The following is a 20919-nucleotide window of genomic DNA, read 5'->3' as shown; positions in this document are numbered from 1 at the left end:
ATAAATGCCAGAATTTATATTTATCCTGGAGTTAAGGAGAAGCCACTTCTTTTGTTCTATTTATATTGTTCAGTAATTGTGCTATAAATTTTACTAAAAGTGAAAAAGCCTGATCCATTTTCCTATGCCAGGTCAAAACCAAGCTACAAAAGATTAGACAAAATGCAACAAAAGGAAACTTGGGACCCTATCAACAGCTTGATTGTTCTTCAGACAATGTATTTAAAGCTGTAAATATTATCACAAGATAGTCTTGTCTTTGCAGTGGCCACAGAGCTCCTGTCAATCACATCTCTCTAGGTCAAAGTAACTTTTCTTCTGAGTACAGGAGCAAGGAGACTTTGAGCAGTCTGGTACTGGACCTCTTCCACTAGATAAGGGTTAAAGCTCTTTTGGCACTTGTGACTGAGTTGTTTGAAATAAACCTTATCACTCCCAGAAATACACCAGACATAAACACTCTCCCACTTGGTCTTTATAGTGAAAATATCCATGTTTCTATTCCCCAAACTGGAAAGTGGGCTTCTTAGGAAGAGTGGTTCCTTTCTTCTGATACTCTATGTCCCCATCTTGGGTCTCCTACTTGGGAGCCGTAGTCAATTCATCCCCTTCCTCCTGAGCCTTTTTGTCAAGCTGCTCTGGCTATTCTTCAGCTTTCCTGGTCCTTTCTATTCTGACAGAAAGGGCTGCTGAGGTCTGGACTCCACCACCCCTGAAGACACCTTCCCTTTGCTTTGACTTTCTTGTTGGCTAAAGTGGATCAGGAGCCCCTGTCCAAGGACTGGGGAATAGAAGGCTCTCATGGGTAGGTCACTGGTGACCCTAGCAAGCATTAGATGAACTTTTCTGCCAGAGAGCTCATATGCATCCCTCTGTCTTTGGTGTTTGCTTTATACAGTTGCAGGTTCGTGTTGGGATTCATCTGATGGCTCTAAGCTGTGCTCTCCTGTAACTGTCCAAGTAGTCACTAGGGCTGGTAGGGTTGTTTTCAGTTGTGTTTGACTCTTTGTGATGCCATTTGGAATTTTATTAGTGAAGGCATGGGAATGGTTTGCCATTTCCTTCTCCAACTCATTTTACAAATGAGGAAACTAAAGCAAATAGGATTAAGTGACCTTGCTCCTGGCCTGCAAAATGTAAGTGGACCAAGCACCAGGGTAATAGCTCTTGCTTTAACCTTCTTGGATCTGGATTGCAGTCTAGGGTGGAGGTACTGGGGTGTGTGTCCAGCTTGCCAGAACGTATGGAGACCTCAGAGAGGGAACCCATCTAATACCTCCGGCAGCTGAGAAAACCCCACCATATGGGACGACAAAGCCCAGGGGTCAAGTGACTGAGGAGCGACATGACCAGGCAAAGGAAACAAAGCAGACAGAAGATTCCAATATTAGACTCCTATGTTGGGGACAAAAAGGATGGAACAGGAGGAAGACTGTGAAGTCAGAACTCCTGCACCAAAAGCTTCAAAGGAAAATACGATCTGGTTACAGGCCATAGAGGACCTTAAGAAGCAGATAAGAGAAGTGGAGGAAAAATTGGGAAGAGAAATGAGAACGATGCAAGAAAATTACAAAATGAGAGTCAACAGACTGACTGAGGAATCTTTTCACACCTTAAAAAATAGACTAATTCAAATGGCAAAAGAGGCTCAAAAAGGCAATGAAGAGAAGAATGACTTAGAAAGTCGAATTTGCCAGATGGAAAAAGAATCTCAAAAGCTCAATGAGGAGAATCATTGCTTCAGAATTAGACTGGAGAAAATGGAAGCTAATGACTTTATGAGAAATCAAGATGCTGTTAAACAGATCCAAAAAAAATGAAAGAATAGAAGGCAATGTGAAATATCTCATGGGAAAAACCACTGACCTGGAAAATAGATCCAGGAGAGATAATTTAAAAATTATTGGACTACCTGAAAGCCACGATCAAAGTAAGAACCTAGAAATCATCCTCCAGGAAGTTCTCAAAGAAAACTGCTCTGATGTTTTAGAACCAAAGGGCAAAATAGAGGTTGAAAGAATCCACTGATCACCTCCTGAAAAAGATCCCCAAAAGAAAACTCCTAGGAATATCATAGCCAAGTACCGGAATTCCCAGATTAAGGAGAGAATATTACAAGCAGCCAGGAAGAAACAATTTGAATATTGTGGAAACACAATCAGAATAAGCCAGGATCTGGCAGCTTCTACACTGAGGGATTGAAGGACTTGGAATATGATATTGTGTAGGTCAAAGGAACTGGGATTAAAACCAAGAGTCACCTACCCAGCAAAATTGAGTATCTTGTTTCATGGTCATTCAGTGGAACAGAGGACTTTCAAGCATTCTTGCTGAAAAAAACAGAGTTGAATAGAAAATTTGACATTCAGATACAAGAAGCAAGAGAAGCATGAGAAGGTAAACAGGGAAAAGAAATCAAAAGGAACTTATCAAAGTTGAACTATTAACATTCCTACATGGAAAAACAATAATTGTACCTGATGAAACTTTTCTCAGTAGTTGAAGGGAATAGAAATATATATATGTGTGTGTGTGTGTGTGTGTGTGTGTCTATATGTGAGGGTATATGGGCATATGAATACATATGTGAATGTGTGTATATATGTTTACATAGATAGAGGGCACAGGACCAATTTAACAGGAAGAGATGATACTTAAATGGTGAAATTAAGAGGTGAGAGATGAATATAATGAGAGGAGATCGGGAGAGACGAAATGGGGGTAAACTATCTCATGTAGAAGAGGCAAGGGAAAATGGTTACAATGGAGGAAAACAATGGGAAGGCAAAAGGAAATGAGTGAACCTTATTCCCATTTAATTTGGCTTGAGGAGGGAATGAAATACACACTTAATAGGGTATCTCATCCTCCAGGAGAGTAGGGGGGGAAGGAGATGAGAAGGGGTATGATGGAAGGGAGGGCAGGCTGGGGGGGAGGGAAGTTGGAAGCACCCACTTTTGAAAAGGGTCAGGATCAAAATAGAGAATAGAATAAGTGGGAGGTGGGATAGGAGGGAGGGAAATATAATCAATCTTTTACAATATATCTACTATGTTATTGTTTTGCATTAGCCACACATGTACAACCTATACTGAACTGCTTATCTTCCCAGTAAGGGTGGGTGACAAGAGAGGAAGGGAATGAATCTGGAATTCAAAGTTTTAAAATCAAATATTTAAATATATTCTATTAAATTAATACAATTTTACATGTAATTGGGAAACAAGGTTTACAGGCACTGGGGCATAGAGATTCACTGGAAAAGTCGAAAGGGGTATGGGAGAAAATATGGGAGAGAGCAGATTGGAGGAGGGGATATCCTGTGGGACTGCTATTTTGGTGTGGTGGGTAGGGGAAAAACGGGGAGAAAATTTGTAACTCAAAATCTGGCAGAAATGAATGATGTAAATCAGAAGTTAATAAAGCATTTGAGAAAAAAGTGAATGTTGGAAACTAAAAGTTAGCTAATTAAAATAAAAATAAAATAAAAATGATAAAAGTTTAAAAATCATATGATTTCATTAAGAGAATCAAAAAAAGGTTTTTTTTTTATAAAGTACAATACCATTTCTATTAAAAACACTTGAAAGTATAGGTATAAATGGATTTTTCATTAAATTGGTAAAAGGTATTTACCTAAACCATCAGCAAGCATTATTTGTAATGGAGATAAGCTAGAAATCTTCCCAGTAATATCAGGTGTGAAACAAGGATGCCCACTATCACAAATATTAATTAATATTGTATTGGAAATCCTAGCAATATCAATAAAATAAGTAAATGAAACAGAAGAAATCAGAACAGGGAATGAAGTAATAAAACTATCTCTTTTTGCAGATGATATGATAATATACTTGGGAAATCCCAAAGACTCAACTAAAAAGTTAGTTGAAACAATCATTTTAGCAAAGTAGCAGGATATAAAGTATATTCACATAAATCATTAGCATTCCTACGTATCACAAACAAAATCTTTCAGAAAGAGAGTAAGAAATAACCCATTTAAAATAACTCTAGACAGTATAAAATACCTGAGAGTGCATCTGTCAAAACAAACCCAGCAAGTATATGAGCAAAACTATAAAATAAAAGCCCTAACAAAAACATGTTATACAGATAAAATCAGGTTTATACAATTGGAGAAATAGTAATTATTCATAGGTAGGCAGGGCCAATATAATAAAATCGACAATTTTACCTGAACTACTTTATATATTCAATGACATACTAATTAAATTAGCATTTTTAATAAATTGAAAAAATAATAAAATTCATGTAAAAGAACAAAAAGTTGAGAATATCAAAGAAACTGAGAAGAATGTAAAGAAAGGAGGTTTAGCAGCACCAGATTTTATACTATATTTTAAGGCAGTAATTATCAAAGCTCTCTGGTACTGGCTAGGAAAAAGAAAGGTAGTGTAACAGAGTAGACATACATTTTACAGCAACAAATAAATATAGTAACCTTGTATTTAATAAGTGTAAAGATTTATGTTTTTGGTATAAGAATTCATTATTTGGTAAAAGAAAAATTGTTGGGAAAGCTGGAAAGCAGTCTGGCAGAAATTGGGCTAGACCAATATCTTACCCCATTTACCAAGATCAAAATGGATATGTGACCTAAATATAAAGAGGGATATTACAAGAAAACTTGAAGATCATGGAATATATTACCTATCAGACTTATGGATGGGTAAAGAATTTGTGAATAAACAAGATATAGAGAGCAGAGTAAGGTGTGAAATGGAAGGTTTGATTATATCAAATTAAGAAGTTTTTGTAAGAATAAAACAAATGTAACCAAGATCAGAAGAAAATCAGATAATTGGGAAAAATTTCTGATTCTCAGATAAAAATCTCATATCTCAAATATATAAAAACTTTGTTGAATCTATAATATGAACCATTCTGCAATTGATAAATGATTGAAGTATATAAACTTTAGTTTTCTCATGAAGAAATCAAAATAATTTATAGTCATATGAAAAAATGTTCTAAATCATTATTAATTAGAGAGGTGCAAATTAAAACATCCTTGAGATATCATTTTACATTTATCAGACTGGCTAAAATTATTGAAGGGGACAGCAACAAATATTGGAGGGGAGGTGGAAAAATTAAGACACTAATTCACTGTTAGTGGAACTGGGAACTAATTGTTCCAACCTTTTTGGAGAGCAGTCTGGAATTATTCCCAAAGAATTATTAAACTGCTTGTAACCTTTGACCCAGCAATGCCACTACTACGTCTGTTTTCCAAGATGATTAGGGGAAAAGGAAAAGAACCTATATGTTCTAAATTATTTATAGCAGCTCTTTTTGCAGTGTCAAAGAACTCCAAATTATGAGGATTCCTGTCAATTGGGGAATGACAGAATGAGTTGTGGTATACTATTGTCCTATAAGAAATGATCTTAGAAAAACATGGATAGACTTATATGACATAATGAAGAGTGAAATGAGCAGAACCAAGAGAATATTGTATAAAGTAACAGTAATATTGTTTTAAGAAGAATTTTGAGTGACTATGTCATTTTTACTATTATGAATACCCAAAATAACTACAGAAGTCATAGGAAGCAAGATTCTGTGTCTAATGGTAGCCGTCTCTAGGATAAGGATGGGGGGGGACAGAAGAAAAAGATCAAAAGAATAGAAAGTCACATGACACCTTTATAATAGATCTAAAAGTAATAGCAAATTTTACATAATAGATTTGCAGTTTCATTTACAATCTTTTTTCCTATTCTCCTATGTTATGAAAATGCTTGTTCAGAATAAAATAAATAAGTAAAACTGAAAATGTAATAAAAATAAGAAAAGGACATGAATTGGTCATGTAGCAAAAGCAAAGGATGATTGGTGGATAATAAATGTTCTCCAGTAATATACTCACATTATCCAGAGGATATTTGAATATGATTGTATATATTTGAGTGTTGAAATTTCACTGTAGTACCATCCTTCCTGTAGTTTAAAATTCACATTGTCCTTGAGGAGGAAACCCCTTAGACTCCTTTCAAGGATTTATGCTCTAGGGCAGTGGAAGACAGGGCCCCTCATGGTGGCTATGTCACACCTCAAGGGGATGGTGTATAACCTCAAGGGACATGTGATCCAAAAGATAGAAGATAGGAAAATAGGTGACATCTCAGTCTCCCTGTGAATGACAATTGTGAAACCTTTCTCTAATATGACTGATGCCTACCTTTCAACAACACCTTGCCTCTTCTATGCACACTCTCACATATCCCCTTCTGAACTAGACTTGAGCCCCTCAGGATGGTTATAACCTAACAGTGGAGGGGTACCCACAACAGCAGCTTTCATTTGGAACTCTTCCATGGGCAGCATTCTTACCCTCTGCCTTCCATATTATCTTGTGTCTGGGTGGATGGTATCTTCCCTCAGAGGATGGACTCTGTACCCCAGGCAGTGACTAATGAGTAAGATCTCCATTCATCTCCCTTTTTCATTTTGAGTGAGACAGAGTGAGTTGCTCAGGATGGGCAGGCATAGATGACTTGTTGATATTGGTTTCTGCTTGCCTATGTCCTCCACCTTTTCTCTTGTATTACTCCCAATCCAGGCTGTCTACTTGTGGCTTCTCTTCACCTGAGACTTGCTAGGGTTCCCTGCCTAATGTTTACTTCATGGCTTTCTCTAGTGCTCCAGAGGCCATTTCTAGGCTAAACCCATCTGTAATTCCCAGCTTCTGCCTTCTGTCCAACTCCCAAATGCTATCTGATCTCCCCTGGGATTTACCTTCATCTGATTCTGTCTGCTGTGAGGTAAGGCCCTCAGGCCTCCCAGTACTCAACATCATCACATGTTACAAGATTAAATATGAAAGATCTCTGAGCAGTCTAATCACCTCACCCCATGAAAAGATTTCTTTCTGGTCACTGATAATAAGGCATAAACATATTGCTCAATAGTTGACTGTCACATTCTTCCCATCCCAGTGAATATGAACCCCCAACTGTCATTGTAGTAGTTCCCCACTACTCAGTCCCTTAGTCCTACTGCCCTCAGCTCAATCCCTTTAATGTCCCACTCCAGATCCACTCACCCCTTCCGTAGTGCTCTTTGGGGATGTCTGCTCTATGACTAAAAGAATTTCCTTTTCCCTTTTTATTGCCTTTATCTTGTACTCACTGACAGAAGCTTACCTCTTGATGACAGGCATCCCTGGCCAACTTTTCCAGCAATAGATATTTTACTGATAGCCCAACTTATGGGTTGTGATGGTTGAGTCAAAATGCTCCTTGCTTCTGTTACCTAATCAAGACTGTCCCTCTACCCCTGTTACTCAACAATATCTCCTCCTCTAAGATTCATTCACTACATGTTTATCATTCAACCAAAATTCTAGAGGCTGTTATTGAATATCTTCCAAGGCTTCCTCCTTTCTTCCTCAATGAATTCAGTATCTGTCTAATGATCTTTCTACCCCATTTGCCATCCTCATATTAGTGCACTTCAACAAAAATGTTGATACTCCCTCAAACACTGTAACTTCTCAGTTCCTCAATTTACTCATTTTCTATAATCTATTTCTCTAACCAACCTCAAATACACATAGAGATAGTGACACCTTTGATTTTGCCATCACATGTTTCACTTCCTTCCCTGCAATTCCTTTATTTAATCTTTGTCTGTTGCCATCCCAGCTCTCTCTGTCTTCTGACCCCTAAACTTGTTCTTCATCTTCACTGTGACATCCAATTCCTTCACTCCTCAGTTATTTCCCAAGTTATCACTCTTGCACTGACTATACCTCCTCTTCTTCCCCTCCTGACCCTGTGAGGAAACAGTTCACATCTACATTGTCCTCTCTGAGTTCCTTGCCCCCTTATAGCATCTCTGATTCCAGTCCTCAAGGTTAGATTACTATCATCACTACCTTTGCTCCTTTTGCTGCTGAGTGAGTTGGAGAATATCACAAAACTGTCTGACTGGGTCCATTAAATTTTTATATTATTCATAAGACTTCATATTCAATTCATGTTATTTACTTCAGCATACATATTGATACTCCCTCAAACACCCTATCTTCCCAGTTCTTGAATTTATTCATTTCCTATGACCTATTTCTTCAACCTACCTCAGCAACATCCAGAGATGGTGATATGCGTGATTTTGCCATCACTCACAGAGGTTCATGAACTCTGAAATTCTTATATATCAAAGAATATCAATAGATATGTTAAAGGCCTAGCTGAGACAGAGGTTCCTCATTACAGTCTTTGACACTTACCTATTTTATTCCCTATCTCATTCACTGCACTGGTTGTTTCAAACCTTCCCATTCTTCTTCAAACCTTATATTGTTCCCCTCCCCTCATAGTCTCAGTTGAAAGTCATCTATTTTACTGAAAAAAAATTGAGGTCATTCATCAAGAGTCCTTTCCTACTCTTCATCTCATATGCCGTTTGCTACCATCTCTTCTTTTACCTCTCTCTCCCATGAAGAGGTAGTCCTTGATAAGTAAAACCCCTCTACGTGAAAAATTGATTCCATTACATCCCATCTTCTCCAGCAGATTGCCTCTTCTGTTGTCACCCCCCCCACTAATCTTGAATATCTCCATATCTACAGGCTACTTCCATGATTTCTATTAAGATGCCCATGACTGGGGGCGGCCAGGTAGCACAGCGAGTAATAGCACTGGCTCCAGTGTCGGGATGACCTGGGGATCGAATGCAGGCTCAGACACTTAGCACCCACCCAGAAACACCTGGCTGTGAAACCTTGAGCAAGTTACTTAACCCTAATTGCTTAGGGGTGGCCAGGTGGCTCAGAGAATAAGAGCACCAGCTCCAGCGTCAGGATGACCTGGGGATCGAATCCGGGCTCAGATACTTAGCACCACACCTAGAAATAACTGGCCGTGTAACCTTGAGCAAGTTACTTAACCCTGATTGCTTTAAAAAAAAAAGATGCCCATGACTCCTCCATCCTTACAAACCCTCACTTGTCCTGTCTATCCCTACTCATTCTCATCATATCTCTCCTCTCACTTATGACTAAATTTCTTGAGGAAGACATACAATTAGTGCCTCTTCTTTCTTTTCCTTCGACCTCTTCTTACTCTATAGTCTGGCTTCTAAACTCCTCATTCAACCCAATGAAATTAGTTACTCCAAAGTAACTGATAATTTCTTAATAGCTAAATCTAAAGGCCTTTCCTCAATCCTCACCCTTTTTGACCTCTCTACAGCATTTGACACTCTCTCCTTTCTTTGCTTTGGTGACATAACTCTTTTCCTTTTCTCCTTCTACCTTTTTGACCACTCCTTCCCAGTTCCCTTTTTGATATCTTCATTCAGTTTGTGGCCACTAATAGATCCCTCAGGTTCCATCTTGGCCTCTCTTCTCCCTCTATGCTAGTTCTCTTGGTGATCTCATCAGCTCCCATAGATTCAATTACCATGACTGTGCAGATGGTTCTAAGAGTTTTTTTAATCTATCCTAATATCTCTCCTGACCTTCACTTTCACATTTTTAAACTGCCTATTGGATATTTAGAGCTGGATTGCTATGGAGCTTATAAATTTAACATGTTTAAGCCTGAACTCCTTATATTTCTTCTAAAATTCTCTTCTATTCCTTATTTCCCTGTTACTATCATGGCTCCCCCCATCTTCTAGCAATCAAGGCTCACAATCTAGGTGGTAGCCTCAACTCTTCACTATAGTACCAACTCAATATTCACAGAACCAATGGCAACTATAAATATGCAGGCATAGTTCTCAGTCACAAAATATAATAGACTCTCCATATAGAAGACAGAAGTAAAATATTTATTCAAACACCAAAAAACCAAATCCTAACAACAGAAAGTCAAGTCCATCATAGTAACAAAGAAGTTAATACATAACAGCACAGCAGGGAGCCACACCATCCTTTAGCCTTCCCACAAACACTCACAAGCCTAGCTGTCTCCTTCCCTGCTGCATCCTCTTTCTCCCACTGTCTATCTGCTCTGACTCACAACTTCTTGTGGGCTCCTCTTCACCCTTCAGAAAACTTCTCCTAACGCAGGCTCCATGGGATTAAATTTGGCCTATTAGGGAGCAGGGAAGATCTTCAAATCAGGAAAGATCTTTAAATTCCCTTAGATCTATTAAAGGGTGGGGAAGATCTTCAAATTCTCATTCCCATTATACTCTCCACTCTACATATCCAATCAGATGTCAATTCCTATCAATTCTGCCTTCACAATATTTCACATAGCTAGTTACTTCTCTCATCTGATACCACCATCACCCTGTTTCAAACCTTCATTACCTCACACCTAGACTACTGCAATAGCCTTCTGGTTGATCTTCCTGCTTCAGATCTCTCTCCATTTCAGTCCATTCTCCCTTCAACCATCAAATTGATCTTCCTAAAGCTCAGTAATATACCATGTTATCTTTAGTATCACTATACAATTTTTTTGTTTCACTTTTAAAGCTCTCACAACCTGGCCCATTCCTGTCTTTCTAGTCTTCTTATACTTTGTTCCATTCCACATACTCTGTGATCTAATGATTGACCTCCTTGCTTTTCCTTAAAGAACACACTCCATCTTCTAACTCTAAATTTTCACTGGCTCTCCCTGTGCCTGGAATGTAATTCATCATTTCACCCTCTGGAGTTCTCTGGCCTCCTTTAAGCCTTAGCTCAAATCCCACCTTCTGTAAGAAACTTGTCCTGATCTCTCTTAATGCTGTCTTTGTGCAATTGCCTCCAAAATACCCTGTTACCAAATAACCTTATATATACATATATAACTTATTTGTACATGTATAACTTACATGTATATTGTTTACATGTGGTCTCATTTAAGTGTGAACTCCTTGAGGTCAGAGATTATTTTTTTACTTTTTGTATCCTCAACACAGTGCTTCATATCTAGCAAGTGCTCAATAAGTGTTTGTTGACTGATTGACGACATTTTTCACCTATGTTGAAACTTTTGTGTTACCTTTGACTTCTAGCTCTCCCTCATTCCACATATCCAATTAGTTACCTAATCTTGACCTTACTTTCTTCACAACATTTTTTTTGTATCTGCCACCTTCTTTAAACTTAGTTATCACTCTACTTCAGGCTTTTATCACCTTTTACCTAGGCTACTAATTGATCAACCTGCCTCCAGTTTCTCCTGTGTTCAATCTAGCCTCTAAAGAGATGCAAAGGTAATTTTCCTAAAGGGTACATTGATAATGTCACTTCCCTACTCAATAATCTCCAATACCACCCTATTTCCTCTAGAATCAAATATTACTTTGTTTTTAGCTAATCTGTTTTAATTTTTATTTTTATGTAAGTTTTCTAATAAATCAAATAATCAAAGCAGTACAAAATCAGAAACGTTTGTAGATCATTACTTTAAGGTAAATGAAATCAAGATTCTTTCTCTAGTAAAGCCAATCATGAGCAGCTTTCCTGAGTACTGCTGCTTTGAATAACTTTAAGGATCTAATTGCATAGTATAGTGAACTCTTTGTTTATTCAGCAATAAACTAAAACAAAGCATTCAAGAAACTAAAGCACAACATTCACAAGAACATAATATAACAACTTATTACTAAGATGGCCACATAGTCTTAAACAAAACATATCATTCAGTAAGTCACAATCTCAATCAATATAGAGTATCCAAGTCAAGTCTTCTTTCAGCTTGGCTCCAGGCTGGCTTCTAATCATCCTTAAGTGGTAGCAGAAAGTACAAAGGCCATCCACCCCTAGGTCATAGTAAGTTATAATATTATCAGGAAGCACTGAGTACCCAAGTAAAGTCTCCTTTCATCTTTACTTGAGGCTGACTTCAAAACCCCATGGTTCCTCTTCCACACTCCCAACTCTTCCCTGGATTCACCTGACTGTTGCCTGAATTCATAGATAGGCAGCTGTCCGCTCCTGCTCCATATTGCAGCTCACAGGGACTGCTCCATCCCAAGTTCTTTCACAGTTTCTGTTTCTAGGAAAACAAAGCTCAACAGTACTACAACAATATTTACACACATTGCCAGCACTATCATCGCAATTCACTTTCTGTCTGAGAAATCAACAGAAAGAATGCTTCTGTCTGACAAAATAACATAAATCAACAGACAGAATGCTTCTGTCTGACAAAGTAACACCAACACAGAACAACAGACAGAATGACAAACATAGCACCAAAATCACAAGCATTCTCTCTCATTTCTACTCAGTCCCAGCTCATGTTTGAGCTTTTGTCCACTCTGTACCTTCCTGTTCCACTCTTTCGGTATGCTCCTCCCACTGTGGGCTCCGCATGATAACATCAGGCCTATTAAAAGCAGGGAAGGTCTTCAAACTCCCTTAGGCTTACTAAGGACAACACAACATATACTGTTTCCAACAAAGACTTGGCACAATCAAAGGTGAGGCTCAAAGACACTTGGATAGCTGAAACAAGCTTGCCATTACACTCCCCAACATAGTTTGCCCTAAAGAAAACATCATGATATTGAGTCATTGAGGGAGGAGTCAAGTACCTTACAGAAAAAGAACATATCACAAATTGGGAGTGTAGGTTTATTAAAGATGAGCTTAATGTACCTGGGGTGGTTAATAGGCAGAGGAGCTCTATCCTAGAGCAATTTCTTAATGAGGTACATAAGTAGAGGTACTTATGTGGACACCCATTTCAGTCTAAATCCATACCCACCCCCCCTTCTTTATAGTTTTAGAAATATTATAGGAATTGCTAATCAATCTGCCCCTATTGATTTTAGAGCTATAATTTTATTTTAAAATGTTTTAATGTCTTTCACCCTTCTTTGTCTTTGAAGTTCTAGCTTGTTATAATTCAACAGATCTTGCCTCACAAATTTGGTAAGATGTTTTGGGGAAAAAGTTATAGACCTGGGGCAGAGGTGTGGGTATTTCATATGCTGACAATTCTACTTATAAGAAATAGCTGGCTAGCAGTTAGTCTAAAACAAGGGGTGAAAGGTCAATAGGCAGTAAAATGTTTTCTTTCCATGGTTTGCAGACAGATTTTTACTTATGTAAGATTATAGAATATTTTTTACCTATTCTTTTCTAAATAGAATTCATTTTCCCTCACTAAAAATGTATATTCAATTCAATTTCTCCATCAGATGGATACTGACCTTGTTTTCTTCAAACCTTTTCTGAAGTGATGTTTGAAACTTAATTCTTTGGTGCCACATCCCATGCTGCCTTCACCAAAGCCCATCTGTTAAAAAACACAGCTGGGAGGCATAAACTACTTGTGATGCTGTGCACTCAAGTAGCCCTCATCGCAAAACAAATCTCTTAAAATGATTCTACCCAGCAGCATTTTTGTAAGCTTCTTTGCCTGACATGGCAAAAAGACAGCAAACCAGAAACTTCGTACATCTCTGAAGAGAAGCAATCTCTACTTTATACACCCAAAGAGAATGAAAGCTATTAATTAGATAAATCCTCTAGGGTGTAATGCCTCAGACATCTGCCCTCCCTTTGTTTTCTCTGTGGCAAATTCCTTTTCCATGCTTACTATAATGAAGAAATCATAGGGAGTAAAATTGTTCAAAGTAAACACACACTCACACAAACATACACGTATGCATGTACGTGTGCCCAGGCACACACACATATACGTATATATATGTGCATGCACAAAGCCCTACTTTACAGCACCATCATTCTATTAAATAATTAAATGAGGATATTATAAAATTAGCTTTAATTTTATACTGTTGTAATATAGTAGTCATATTTGTGTGATTTAATAACAATTTAGGTTACATTTTTTTTTGTTTTAATGTATCATATAGATAATGCTGAATTTATAGGTTACTCAGCTCCAAAGAGCAAAAAAGCAACATCACATGATATGATAAATCCAACTCCTTGAATTAAAATCCCTCATTTACATTTACCAATTTTTCTCTACTTAAAAAAATGAAAATGTTTTGGAAGTAGTTATGACTAGGAAAGAAAAAAAATGTAACATATCATATGCTGATGCCATCTAAAGAAGTTAGGTTTTTTTATTTTTATATTTTATTTTGTCCAATTATATGGCATCTACAATACCCAAACCTAAAAACTTCTTTAGTCAGGCCTAGGGACTAAAAATTGTTTCATTTAATTTACTCAGAGGCAGAGCAAAATGTACAAAAAGCTATTTCACTGTGTTGGTCAGGCTTGCAGATTTTGATTCTAATAGTCCACACATTATTATCACTTGACCTTATAGAATAATTTCTACCTAGCTGTAGGTAGAATTCTCAGATAAGCACCAATCTTCTTGAGGCTGTGTGTTTTATATAGGACCAATTAAGACTGTTGACAGAATTGACTTGTCAGTTTAGTCCAAATGGTCATATACTCTGAAGTGATGCTTTCTTTGCTGAGCATAGCTATGACATTGAAGTATGTTTTCCCCACTATGAGTTGACTGAATAATGGTCTTCTCTTAAAATATAAGATAATTGTGACCATGCAGAGGACAGCGACTAGTTTCCCTGGGGATTCAATATGATGAACTTCCTAAGAGTTAGACTTACTAAAGCAGCTAAATTGGATATCAAAGGAAACTACCAAATGACTGCCTTTGGATGACTTTACAAAAATTAGATTCCATTTATATATTCCAGGAAAGTTTCAATATGGTATTTCCCAAAGATGGGGTAGTGTGAAAAAGGGGAACAAAGTATGGTAGAAACTACATAACTACTGTGTTTCCCCAATAATAAGACACTGTCTTATTTTTTTTGGAAAGAAAAATACCAGAGGGCTTATTTTCAGGGGAGGGCTTATGTTGTCCTGCCTCAGCACTCCTCCGCGGCACTGCTCTCAATGGCGAGAGCAAGCAAATCACTGGGGAAGAACAGGATGACGTGCTCACTGCTGCAGCTCTGATTGGATGCAGCTCAGAGCACGGCGTGTGTTTCACCCGGGGGGGAAGAGGGGGGGACGGTGCATACAGAGGGTACCGTATGCGCAGGGGTTCACCTTCACTACAGTAGCAATCTCAATAGGGCTTATTTTCGGGGGAGGGCTTATTTTAGAGGAATCTTACACAGTAAGGGGAGGGCTTATTTTCAGGATAGGTCTTATTATCGGGGAAACACGGTAGCAGACCATTAGGAAGTAACCCAGGGGGAGCTCAGTGGGAGGCAGTACAGTGAGAGAGCCAGAAGACACCTTAGCATGCACAGATTCCCAAAGTGGGCGATACAGCCCCCTGGGGGGCCCTGGAACCATCCAGGGGTGGTAGTAGCTTGTAAGGATACAAATTTTAAAAAATACTAAAGGGTTAAAGAAAGTAGATTTCAAGGGGGGTGCTGAGTAATTTTTTTTAAAGGGGATGGTAGGGCAAATCAATTTGGGAACTTCTTCACCAGAACATCAGAGGAATGAGGTACCTTAGTCACATGTATTCTCTACATGTATGCCAATATATGTGTTCCCTGTAGTTATCCACTTTTTGTATTGATGTGCATATCTGTGAGAGAATATGCACCAGGTTTGGGGGTGGGAGGAATGATTTATTTCTGTTTTTCAATGAATCAATAATAAGCATTTATTATCTACCTATAAGCTTGTGATTGATTCATTGAAAAGTAGAAATTAGGGGTGGCTAGGTGGCTCAGTGAATAAAAGAACACTGGCCCTGGAGCCAGGAGGACTTGAGTTCAAATCCAGCCTCAGACACTTAACACTTATTAGTCATATGACTTTGGGCAAGTCACTTAACCCCAATTGCCATCCTTCCCTTCTCCAAAAAGCAAAAAAATAAAATAAGATAATAAAAGTAGAAATTATACAAGGCATTGTTCCAGGTGGTACAGATGATAAAAGTACAAAGAATAAAACAATCTCTATTTGCAAGAAACTTACATTTTAGTGAGGGAGACAAATATATATATAAATATATACAACATGAACATCAAGTGAATGAACATAAGTCTAAAGTAGTTAGATGTGAGCTCAAGTAGTTGTGGGGATAAGGAAAAAATTGATATAGAAGGTGTAGAGTCATGTTGAGCTAAATCTTAAAGGAGCTATTCTGATACTCATAAAAATCAATCAGAGGAACTCCGAGGTGGAGGTGAAGAGGGCCACCCTTCCAGGAATGTGGGATAGAGAATACAAAGGCACAAAGATGAGGGAATAAGGGACATGTGTGAGAAAACAAGGAAATGACTATCGCACAATGAGAGAGGAGCAATATCCAATGAGTCTGGACAGATAGGTTGGGAAAAGATTGTGTAGGAATTCAGAAGTTAAACAGAGGAATTTATATTTTATCCTAGAGATGATAGGAAGTCATTGGATTTGTCTGAGTAGGGGAGTGGTATGATTACTTAAGGAAAGTGGTAGGCACTTAAGGAAAATTACATTGGAAACTATGTAGGGTGAACTAGAAAAGTGAGTCAGGGAGACCAGATAGGAGGAAGCTGTTCCAAGGAGAAGTAACGAGAGTATAACGTACGATGGCAGCTATGTAAATGGAAAGAAGATATGGCAGAGGTATTGCAAAGATTTGTCAAGTAATTGGCTATGTGGAGTTAGGGAGAATGAGGAATCCAGGATAATGTGAAGGTTATAATAATGCTATTTAATTAAATGTTTGTCTTTTGACTGATAAGAAAAGATACACACTGATGATGATCTCATATGCATTAGTTTTGAGTAGATGCAGATGTAGAGCGTACCTTGAATGTGAACCAATCTTGTCTCGGAGCCTCACCATGAAAGTTGGGAGAGGGAATTCCCAGATTCTACATCGAGACACACACACACACATGTGTATGTTTATGTGTTTTGTTCTCCATCCCACAATATATTGCAAGGTTTATACCTGAGGGTTTATACCTAAGTTATTCTTGTTTGACTCTTCCAAGAAATTTAGCATAGAACCTTGGACAGAGAAGGCACTGAATTTGTTGAATTGAACAGAAATGACAATTAGTTTAGGGTTTTGTTTGTTTTGTTATGAATTACTGGAAAATTATTGTTATTACTCTCAGATTTCCAATTTAATTTGACCTGGCAGACATCATTCCTAAAATGATATGAGTAGTATTGTTTCACCAGTCACTTTAATCATAAAACTCCTCTGAGGAGTTAATGATAAAAGATTATATGGAACAGTGAGAGAAAGAAGTTTTGTAGAAATCTATTTTAGTGATGATTTACTACATGGATAGTTTTATTATTATTGATTTAATGTTTCTCTTCCACTTAGACTGTTGAAAGGTATCTGAAATTTTTAAGGGCCTGGAAAAAATAAATTTCAAATAAATGATAATATGCATACACTTTAACCTAAGAATTAAAAATAAGATAGAGTAATAAAAATGAGTGAAGATTTCTAAGCATCTGAAAGACAATATAACTTTTTCAATGTCTTGCACCTTGGATGATCTGTTCCAATCTGTTTAGGATCACTGAATCACTGAATTTAGATTGGGAAGGAATCTTAGAGCTAATTCATTCTAAACTCTTTATTTTATAAATAAAACTGAGGCCCAGATAGGTTACCACTTAACCAAGGTAATATGATTCATTTACAACAATCAGAATTAGAACCCAGGTTGCTCATCATTGAAGATCTCACCAAAAGATATTATTGATTTACTCTCTAAGTCATTCTCAATGCACCATCATGCCTATGGGAAAAAGTACTGTTTACTTGGTAAAAAACGGTAACGTCCATTCAAATATAATAAAGAATTACCACTCAGAAACTCCTTCAGTCCAGCCTAGAATAGTAGGCAAATAAATCACTGTCCTTAGTTTTCTCTAAAAAACCAGTCAGGCAGAGATTCATAATCTTGCATTTGTTTCCTAATGTGTCCTTGGTGAGCATTGGCAATTATCTTATTTTCTTAATAGCTTCATCTCATGAGCTAAGGTATTTACAAGAACCATGATGCCAATCCTTCTGTCTTTCATCAAGCTCAGTGTTGCTTTCCTTCCTTTGGCAAAAGTGTGTAATGGAAGAATGCCTGGATTGCAGGTAGAGGCTTTTTCGCAATAGCTGATGAATCTGAGGAAACCAGCTTTTGACCTTAGGGAGGAGATGTAATGGGGCTATTGGTACTACTTTGCTGCCAAATATTTTATTGTTCAAAAAAATTCCCCCCCTTTTAAATAAATTTCTGTGGTTTCAAATTATCTAGGGGATTCAAATGAAATACATTTGAAAAATTCTCCAAATTCAAATACAATGTTAAAAAAAAAATCAAACTTTCTTTTCAAGTAATCAATCGCCGTTCTCTCATATAGATGCAGTTAATTCTTTTTAATGTTTGTTAAATAGTGATTACTAGGCAAGTCAACTCTCTCAGAGCTCTCAGCTCTAAGACAGCGATGTTACTGACCTGCATTGTTAGATGGATTTTCCTGATCTGACTATTTATTCTATCAATCTCAGGTCTAGTCTCCATAATACTTTCTTCACAATATCCCTGTTAGAATACTGTACAAGTATTTTTATCCCCTTCATACAAAGAAGGGAATCAACACTTACAGGTTATCTGAATTTAGGAATTACTTAATAAGTATTAAGATTGGAATTGGGAGGTGAGTTCAAGTTATTGGGTTTCAAGGTTAGTGTTGTGTCCACTATCCCCTGATGCCTCTATGTTAGAATTGAACTGCTTGTCTTTGTTCTTTGTCTTTCACTTGTCTCAAAGAGGATCATGGCATCAGGAAGATGATGCCATGGCTTGCAAGTGAATTGGATTTAAGTGAAGGAAAAATAAAAAAGTCACCAATCATACTTTCTCGCCCAGAACCATCTAGGTCTAGTGGCAAGATATGGATCAGGATGGCTTTTCCTATGTGTATCATGAAGGGTGATTATATAGTTTCCAGTTGTTTTTCCACTAAGAACAAAACAAAATTATTTAAAGAAATCAAGAAGGCTTTAGGTTTTATATATAAAGAATTTTTTGTTGGTTTTTAAGTACTGTTATTAAAAGAGGTTATGAAATATTTCTCTGGGGTTGTTAAAAAAAGGAATAGATTTTTAGCTCTTTAAATTGGTTAAGATATTATCTTGCCTAAAGGCAATGAGACTAGGCTAAGTAATCTTTTAAGGATCTGTCCAATGTAATAGTGAGTAATTAACACTTATAGTAGTGAAATATGTGAAAGAAAGGAAGGGTTCATATGACGAGCCTGTACCTTAAGTTATAAGAAATCACCAAAGAAATTGGAACATAACATTCTTGAAAGCAAAGAATAGTTGGCAAGTCAAAACAACATAACTTCCATGAATGGAAGATTAGAATCCAAAATTGGAAAGGTGTAAGGTGTAAGAAAGAAGATGAATTTTAGAAAGGGCAGTCCACCAACCTCAATGTCATCCTTGATTCCTCATTCTCATTCAACCCACATATCCGATCCATTGACAAATGTTGTTTTGACTTTCACAGCATCTCTCATATATGTCTACTTCTTTCCACTCAAATAACTATCAGCCTAGCTCAGGCCCTCATCTCCTCTAACCTGGACTGTTCCAATAGCTTTCTAATTCATCTTCCTGCCTCACATTTAAAAAAATTATTCTTCTCTTATTGTCTAAAGTGATTTCCTAAACGTGTGATATGACCATGTCACCCTCCCCCACAAATGAATTTTACTCTAGTGGCTCCCTATTACCACCAGGGTCAAATATAAAGTCTTCTGTTTGGCATTTTCTTCACAACCTTTCCTCTTCCTGTCTGTTCTGTCTTTGTACACTTTACTGCCCTCCACACATCTTCAATCTAGCTCCTCTTACATGTTATTCCCTTTTACATCTTGTTTTGCACATGCTTTCTCTTTTTACCTCTGCATCAATTTCCCTGGCTTCCATCAAGATTAAATTCAAATCCTACATTTTTCAGGAGGCCTTTTCTGATTCTCGATAAAACCAGGAGTCAAATGTCAAATGATATAAATGATTTTCAAAGGGAGAATTTAAAACTATCAACAACCATATGAAAAAATGCTTCAAATCACTAACAAAAAGCAAAGTTCAAATGAATAAAACTGAGGCTTTATCTCATCCATCAAATTGGCAAAGATTTTCAAAGATGGAAATAGTATTAAAAAGACTGTAGGAACAGAGGCACACTAGGGCAGTATTGATAAAGTTGCACATCTCTACAATCATTCTGGAAAATAATTGGAAAGTGAATGAGAAAACCAAATTGCTCCTATCCTTGATTCAGCCCAAGGAGATCAAAGACAGAAGTATCTCATGTATGCCGAAAGATTCATAGCAGTGGTTTTTGTGTTAGCAAAAAGGAAAGAAAACAAAGAGCATAACCCTAATTGGGGAATGATTAAGTAAATCATGGTGTACGGATGTGATGCATTGTAATTTTTCCCATGGAAAGTGATGAATATTAGAAATTTTGAGGAATATAGGAATATTTGTAAGAATTTATACATGGTAAAGAAAGCAGAACTTGAAGAACAATACACAATCATGTGAGTAGAACGAAGGAAAATAATAGTAACAGGAAGCTTCCCACAAATTAAATGCAATGAGCGATCTGTGTTCCAGAGGACATCTGATAAAACACATTTAGTTGGACAATGGGGATCATAATCTAATTAAACATGAAATTTTGCATATATTGTCAGATGACTTACTCCGTCAACTGTTTTTTTTCTGAACAATTTTTCTTTGTTACAATGGAAAGGGGGATTTGGGGGGAAATGATTATGTGATTATATTGTCAACAACAAAATAAATCAATAAAACTTTTTTTAAATTTTGAACTCATAGACACAGTTTTGTTTTAGCTATCAAAGGACTTCAATTCTTGAATTTATGTGGCTAGAGAGCTGAACTAGAAACCAGCAAGTAAGGCCTGAGGCCAAGGTCTTTATCTGACAGAGAAGCTATGTTAACCTGAGCAACCACTTAACTAGGTACT

At 37.2% G+C, this 20919-nt stretch overlaps 1 pseudogene; it reads right to left on the bottom strand.

The window, feature by feature from the left end:
- Nucleotides 1-209: 209 nt before the first annotated feature.
- LOC138161213 (protein ZAR1-like) lies at nt 210-12295 on the bottom strand (annotated as a pseudogene).
- Nucleotides 12296-20919: the final 8624 nt, after the last annotated feature.

This window comes from Petaurus breviceps, unplaced genomic scaffold, assembly GCF_028583685.1.
Source record: "Petaurus breviceps papuanus isolate PSGF00001 unplaced genomic scaffold, PetGlider_PUasm1.0 184, whole genome shotgun sequence".
NCBI lineage: Eukaryota > Metazoa > Chordata > Mammalia > Diprotodontia > Petauridae > Petaurus > Petaurus breviceps.
This window is presented reverse-complemented; position numbering and strand designations above follow the sequence as displayed.